This window comes from Barbus barbus (assembly GCF_936440315.1).
Source record: "Barbus barbus genome assembly, chromosome: 6".
Taxonomy (NCBI): domain Eukaryota; kingdom Metazoa; phylum Chordata; class Actinopteri; order Cypriniformes; family Cyprinidae; genus Barbus; species Barbus barbus.
In genome coordinates this window covers 30,021,661-30,029,163 of record NC_136734.1, presented here as the reverse complement: position 1 = coordinate 30,029,163, position 7,503 = coordinate 30,021,661, and the positions used below count along the sequence as shown (strand labels likewise).

Sequence of the window (7,503 nt, the reverse complement as noted above, 5' to 3'; positions counted from 1 at the left end):
TCAAACATGGTACAGATATGATAACGCACATTTTAATATTACTGTTGTCTAAGCTGCCTGTACAGCTGAATGATCAAGAGCTGGATCTCAGCATCACCAGTATTAAGGTCTATGGCTTTTAGAAAGAAATCCAGAGCAGCCTGCTTCCTCTCTTCTGCCAAACACTGTTTCCCACACAGCACCAGCATCTCATACGTGTTCTCAGAGGGTTTAGCAGCAGTCACATCGCTTACTGTGGAGCTAGCAGGAAGAATGTGTTTCCAGAGGGTATGTTTTAGGGGCACGCTGGTCCATAATTTCGTTAGAGTCTAGCTCAACACCAGCAGTGGATTCAAGCAGGGCGCTGTGCATGTTCATAATAGGCAATTCCATAATTACCTTTCAGTTGAATGGATATCAAATGAAGTTTCAGATCTCTCCTCCCAGTGTCCGTCCTAGCTCAGCCGAGTTCAGACCACTTGAAGCTCGAAATAAGGATTTATTCAGGTTCTGATAACTGGTTATTTAATAGGTTACAAAAAGTTAGAGTATTTGAGTTAAAAGTTCAAATAAAAAAAAATGACAACATCTCTAGACAGTAAGCCAGCCTATTGTTATTTTAAACTATAGGAAAATTGCAACACATTACATATCATATGCGCATTCGTGAATGTATGCGTTTAAACCACAAACCTCATATGCCTAGCAGGTGTGAAGAACACTGTTTTCAACTAGAAGTTCCATTTTGCATCCATATTGTTAGCAACTGTTCTTTTACAAAGCAAGCAAAATAACCACATAGCAATAATAACTACAAAGCAATTAATATCTGTGCTCTCTAAATGCAGCACATACTTATAACCTAACATTTTGACATTTATAATTATGTTATAGAAGTTTGGAGTTCCATTGTTCATAAAAAAAACAAATTAATCATCTCTCTCATAAATTTCATTATTCTTTTATTCATCGACTCTTGCTTTCTCATTAACTTCAGAATCTCTTTTAGTTTGAAACAGATCTTTTGTTCTTCCAGTTCTTTCTTTGGCCCGCTTGCGACGTTCCATCTTCTGCTTCTTTTTGTCCATCTTATTCTGGTAGCGTTGAAATCCCTGGAATAAAAGATCGTGAAAATCAATTTCTATTTTGTCTGGCCATTTTGTTCTGTTAGTAGAGGATTGATCAGGAAATTGCATATCATTTAAGTCAGATAACACTTCACTTTCTCTGGCTTCTGATGTCTCAAATGATTTGGTTTGGTTTCCACTGAGCTCCTCCTCTTCCACCACAGATTCATCTGTATGACTTTCTCTGGCTTCTGATATCTCATAGGATTTGGTTTGGTCTCCACTGAGCTCCTCCTCTTCCACCACAGATTCATCTGTATGACTTTCTCTGGCTTCTGATGTCTCAAATGATTTGGTTTGGTCTCCACTGAGCTCCTCCTCTTCCACCACGGATTCATCTGCATGACGTTCTCTGGCTTCTGATATCTCATAGGATTTGGTTTGGTCTCCACTGAGCTTCTCCTCTTCCACCACGGATTCATCTGCATGACGTTCTCTGGCTTCTGATATCTCATAGGATTTGGTTTGGTCTCCACTGAGCTCCTCCTGTTCCACCACGGATTCATCTGTATGACTTTCACTAGCTTCCGAAATCTCATAGGATTTGGTTTGGTCTCCACTGAGCTTCTCCTCTTCCACCACGGATTCATCTGCATGACGTTCTCTGGCTTCTGATATCTCATAGGATTTGGTTTGGTCTCCACTGAGCTCCTCCTCTTCCACCACGGATTCATCTGTATGACTTTCTCTGGCTTCTGATGTCTCAAATGATTTGGTTTGGTCTCCACTGAGCTCCTCCTGTTCCACCACGGATTCATCTGTATGACTTTCACTAGCTTCCGAAATCTCATAGGATTTGGTTTGGTCTCCACTGAGCTTCTCCTCTTCCACCACGGATTCATCTGTATGACTTTCACTAGCTTCCGAAATCTCATAGGATTTGGTTTGGTCTCCACTGAGCTTCTCCTCTTCCACCACGGATTCATCTGCATGACGTTCTCTGGCTTCTGATATCTCATAGGATTTGGTTTGGTCTCCACTGAGCTCCTCCTCTTCCACCACGGATTCATCTGTATGACTTTCACTAGCTTCCGAAATCTCATAGGATTTGGTTTTATCTTCACTGGGCTCTGCTGACTCTTCATCCAACTCATTCTCCAGCATGGACACAACGAAGGATTTTCTTGATGCCACCGAAACGTTCAAGCTGCGCCGGTGTTGGCTGCCATCAATCAAAGTGGATTTTGGTGTTGAAGAGCCCAGCCCCCTGAGGCCATTGGTCAATGAACTGCATGTTAAACAGGGCTTCTCTGACTCCTCTTCTTCTTCATCATCAGTGTCAGAGATGACCTGCCTTTTCTTTCTTCGAACTAAATGCACAAATGAGTCGTCCGCAGGTGTGTCTTGAGCAGAACGGATCCTCAGAGGAGATTCATGCTTGCTGACTTCACCAGTGTTAGGTTTGAAGACCTCACTGTTGTTACAGTTGCTGATTTCAACATTGTTTTGGCTACCATCTTGTCTGCTTTCTTGGATACTTGCTTCTTCCAACCTTTCTCCACTGATGTCCATCTGAAGCTGAAATCCATGACTTTCCTCGTCTAGTGACTCCTCAGCTTCACGAACTTCCTCTTCTTCGACAAAGAACATATCTTCACTGTCTTCCAGCTGCAAGTTTAAGTTTCCCTGTAGCACTTCCACCTCTGCTTTGAAAGACTCTCCTGCTGTGGCCTCATTTGGAGATTGGGGTGATGAAAACATCTTTAAATTAGGCTTGTCCATTTGAACCTCTTCGTTACCAAGAGCATCAGATGCTATAGAAAGTTCTTCCAACTTTGGAAACTGGCGAGAAGGACTTGGCAAGTTTTGATTCTCTGATGCTGCATTACTGTAAAAGTCGTCCTCCTCATCTAAACTGTCATCCAGCATGATCACAGCATGAGCTAGCTTGTCAGCAGCGGGGCTAATATGCACATTTGTTTCTCCAGCAGACCAAGGAGACTCGTTTGCCACTTGGTCTTCTTCATCTACAATTTGCACTTCTTTACTTACAACTTCCACCTCCGCATCCTCAACTGATGAAAAGTTCTGCTCATCTTCCTCTATTTCTGACTCATCGTAACTGTTGTGTGTCAGATCCACTGTCACAGGCTCTTTTTTGACACGTGGGGGGGCCGGGTGCTCTCTACCAGCAGATTTCGGCTGGTTCATTTGCCTGAGCCAAGCGGGTTCGGTGTTCTGGGCCATGCCGTCTTTGAGCTGGCCGTTCAATTCTGATTCTGCCTGCATGAGCTCTTGTGCTTTCTGGACACGTGTTTGTATGTACTGATGTGACTCTGCGTCCTCAGGGTCGTCTTCATTGGGTGCCACCTCTTTAGTGAACATGAGGTCGTGATCAGAGATGCCGAACATCTCCATGGTGTGAAGGCGAGCGATGTGCTGGTCCAGGCTGGTGTCAGAGCGGCGGTTTTGTGCATGCATTGCCTGAAGCTGCTGCTGAGTGGTGGATGAGTGCGTGTCTTCAAGTTCAAACAGTTCATGCAGATCCTGCTTACTGAAGTAACGGAACGGGTTCTTCTTATCGCCGGTTGTCTGCCGGATGAGAGAGTCTTTAAACACCTGCAGATATTGGAAAGAAACAACAAAAATATCAACAATTTAATATAGATATTTTTTTTATTTAAAGTTTAACAGTAATATTACAATAACAATATTTGTTGTTCTTCCTTTTTTATAATTAACACAAAAATAATGCTTAAAGGGTTCACAAAAAAAAAATTTAAATTCTGTCATTAATGACTCACCCTCACGTCCTTCCTGTAAGGGAACTGTCCTGTGTGTGTCATGTGTTCCTGCCTCTTGTGCCCATATTTGGTTTGTTTCCTGTCTTGTCATTTAGTAGTTCATTCTGTTCAGCTGTGTTTGTCTCGTTAGCTATGATTTACCGGTGTATATTAGTCCTGTCTGTTTAGTTAGATTTCGTCTGGTCTACTCGTTAACCCCGGTGTGTGATGTCCTTGTCTGCCTTGCCCTGATGTTTAGTAAAGTATATTATTTGAGTTTACACCCTCGTCTGCGTGTTCCTGGTTCCTCCCTCGTGTGTGCACCGTGACACTTCCAAACCTGTAAGACCTTTTAAATGATCTTCTTGACACCACTTGAGAGTTTTCTGACCCTGCACAGACAGCAAGGGGTTAAAATGGAACATGTGACATCAGTGGTTCAACCATAATTTCACAAAGCTACGAGAATACTTTTTTGGAGAGTATCACGATGCATACGTGTGCTTTGAACTGAACGTAAACAACATTGTTTACGTTCAGATCAAAGCACGCGCATGCATCCTAATACTCTCCAAAATGGCGCCAGGTTGAGATGGAGACAAATTGTTGAATAAAGTTGTTGTTTTTATTTTCTTTGCGCACAAAAAGTATTCTTGTAGCTTCGTAAAATTATGGTTGAATCACTGATGTCACATGGATGATCTTAATGATGTCCTTACTACCTTTCTGGGCCTTGAATGTAGTAGTTCCGTTGCTGTCTATGGTGAGTCAGAAAGCTCTCGGATTTCAAACAAAATTAATCTTAATTTGTGTTCTGAAAATGAACGAAGGTCTTACGGGTTTGGAACGACATGAGGGTGAGTAATTAATGACAGAATTTTCATTTTTGGGTGAACTATCCCTTTAATATAATTAAACAATTATATAATTTATTTTTTTTATTATTATTATTATTATTATTATTATTACTACAAAAACACCACAACTGAAGTGCACTAACAAGGAACAATATGAATGTAAAGAGTACAGTTTTTAATTAATATTTTCTAAAAAAAAATGTATAGTTATAAAAAAAAAAACAAAAAAACATTTATTTGGAAACATAAGCATTGCTTGTTATTAGTTTGTAGTGTTCTGTACATCCTTTTCAATGTGATTCAAACTGCCTTACTACTTTTTTCCTGCATATCTAAGCAGCAGCAATATGAGATGTTTCAAAATGGAATATAATTTTTTTTTTTTTGGCGAATCAAACAGCCTCTACTCTACTTTTTTAAAAATATTAAAACTGCATGGTGAAGCAAATATAAAGTTAAGATTTTTATTTACCTGTCTGCGGTAGATCTTCTCCTCCACAGTGCCACAGGTGATGAGTCGGTAGATGATGACATTTTCAGTTTGGCCAATTCGGTAGGCGCGGTCCACAGCCTGAGCATCAGTCGCTGGGTTCCAGCTGGGGTCAAAGATCACGACACGGTTTGCTGTAGTCAACGTGATGCCAACTCCACCCACCTGAGTGGTGAGGAGGAATATTGTGTAACGTTTGTCTTTCTGGAACAGCTTGATACGCTTATCCCTTTCTACCAGTTTCACTGTGCCATCCAAACGCAGCAGGCGAAAGTTTCTGTTACGCAGGACGCGCTCCATGACGTCTAGCATCTTCCTCGACTGAGAGAAGATCAGGGTCCGATGGCCCTCTTCACGGAGACATTCCATTAGAGACACGAGAAACTGCAGCTTCCCTGACTCTGCAACCAAAGTGTCATCTGAAATTTTATCGATCTGACTCTCAGCCGTCTCGGTCTCATCGTCTGGATGGATGCCATCAGAGACGGAACCTTGCTCCGGGCCTAACTGAGTCACCGCTCGATTAGACAGGAGTCTGGGATGGTCACAGAGCTTCTTCAACACCGTAAGCTCTGTAAGCGGTGACCTCGTAGTCGTCAGCAACTCCTTAATAAGGTCCAACGAGATAAACTGGTTATAAATGTCCTCTTGCACCGAACTGAGGTACGTCCACACGATGAGATCGTTCTTTCGTGTTAGTGACGGCATCTCTACACCTTCGCCAGCATTTGGACATTTGTTCTCTTGATCTTCCTCATCTTCACGCTTTTGCTTTTTGTGCTGAACATCTGCTTTGGTCCGCCTGAGAAAATAAGGTTTGATGATGTCCATGAAGTTCTGAGAAATCCTCAATCCAAGAGCTTTCTCTCCAGGGGTGGCGTCTTTCTCCCTTGCACGAGTGATTGGATTCTCATACTCGGTTTTGAATGTTTTGGAGGTTCCCAGAAGCGACCCCTGGCAAGCGAAGTCAAACAGAGCCCACATCTCTTGTAGGTTATTTTGAACCGGAGTGCCTGTCAGTAGCACACGGTGTTTAGCAGGGATGGCGTGAGCACTTTTAGCTGTTTTAGTGGATGAGGTTTTGATTTTGTGGGCCTCGTCCAGGATGACGTAGTCCCACTTGAACTCACGTTGGCCGTATGATCCAAGTTGCTCGTAGTTGTTGATGAGCATCTGGTATGTGGTAATGATAACTCCTCCCTTGCACTGGATTCGCTCTAGGTTCCTGTTTCGCTCAGCTTTGCTGGCGCCGTGAAACTCTTTTACCCTCATGCCAGGGGTCCACTTGGCAAACTCACGTTCCCAGTTTTTAATGAGCGAGGTAGGCATGACTAACAGGGTATGATTAGCCAGGTATGCATCGTACATCCCTGACAAAAACGAAATGACTTGAATGGTCTTGCCGAGGCCCATGTCGTCAGCCAGGATTCCTCCTTTCCTTTCGTCACGGTAGAGACTGTACAGAAACGCCACACCATCTTTCTGATGGTCGTACAGTTTGTCGTAGAGCCCTTTATAAAGCATCAATCCACTATTATTCACATTCACAAACTCCTCCTCCTCATCATCATCTTCCTCCTCATCTCTCTGAATGAGATCCTGTATGGCCTGGATCCGTTTCTTCAGCTTGTCCCTCGGCTGCAGCTGGTAAGCCAACTGAAACAGTTCAAGGGCACGAGGCAGATCACCACGCAAGGCAGCCTCCTTCCCCTCCTGCCAGTAACTGCAAAAATAACAATGTGTGTTACACAGGAACAACAAAATACACACCCACATACTAATATCAACCACATTAAAACACTTTTTTTTCTTGTCAAACTCGAAGTAAATGAACTTCAACCAGCATAATTTCATTAGTTTTTATTATCTCTGTGGATAAAGTGAGACATGTCAATTGCAGTTTTTTTAATTAAATAACTTTAGTCAGACAGAAACAGAGATGGCTGTACATGTGTAGTCAACAAATTAAATGTACGTTTATGGACAAAATTAACTTTTTAAGTTGTAGTAATTATTTTTATTATTTTTACAGTATATAAAGTCAGGGCAAAAAGTCAGATGTGTTTTAAATTAAATTTACACATTATTATGTGGCCTTAAACATTTGAGCCGTTTCATAACCGCTTTGCTGAAAAGTTGAATGAATTCTGCTGTGATAGCCTACTCCAAATAATGTAACATGACTAATAAAGGATATGCCCACAATTACCTTTCTGCAAACCTTTGCAGAGACATTTTCACTGAACTAAAAGTGAAAGTGAAAAATAAAAATCTATCCATCTATATATCCATAAAACTAAATCTATAAAAAATAAATATAAATGCAT

At 41.8% G+C, this 7,503-nt stretch overlaps 1 pseudogene across 1 annotated transcript; it reads right to left on the bottom strand.

The window, feature by feature from the left end:
* Positions 1 to 38: 38 nt before the first annotated feature.
* LOC306870761 (DNA excision repair protein ERCC-6-like) lies at positions 39 to 6,886 on the bottom strand (annotated as a pseudogene). Its single transcript has 3 exons — positions 5,159 to 6,886; positions 2,003 to 3,665; positions 39 to 378 (listed from the first exon to the last, which is right to left on the bottom strand). The product of its transcript is annotated as a DNA excision repair protein ERCC-6-like (transcript).
* Between the last annotated feature and the right edge of the window lie 617 nt (positions 6,887 to 7,503).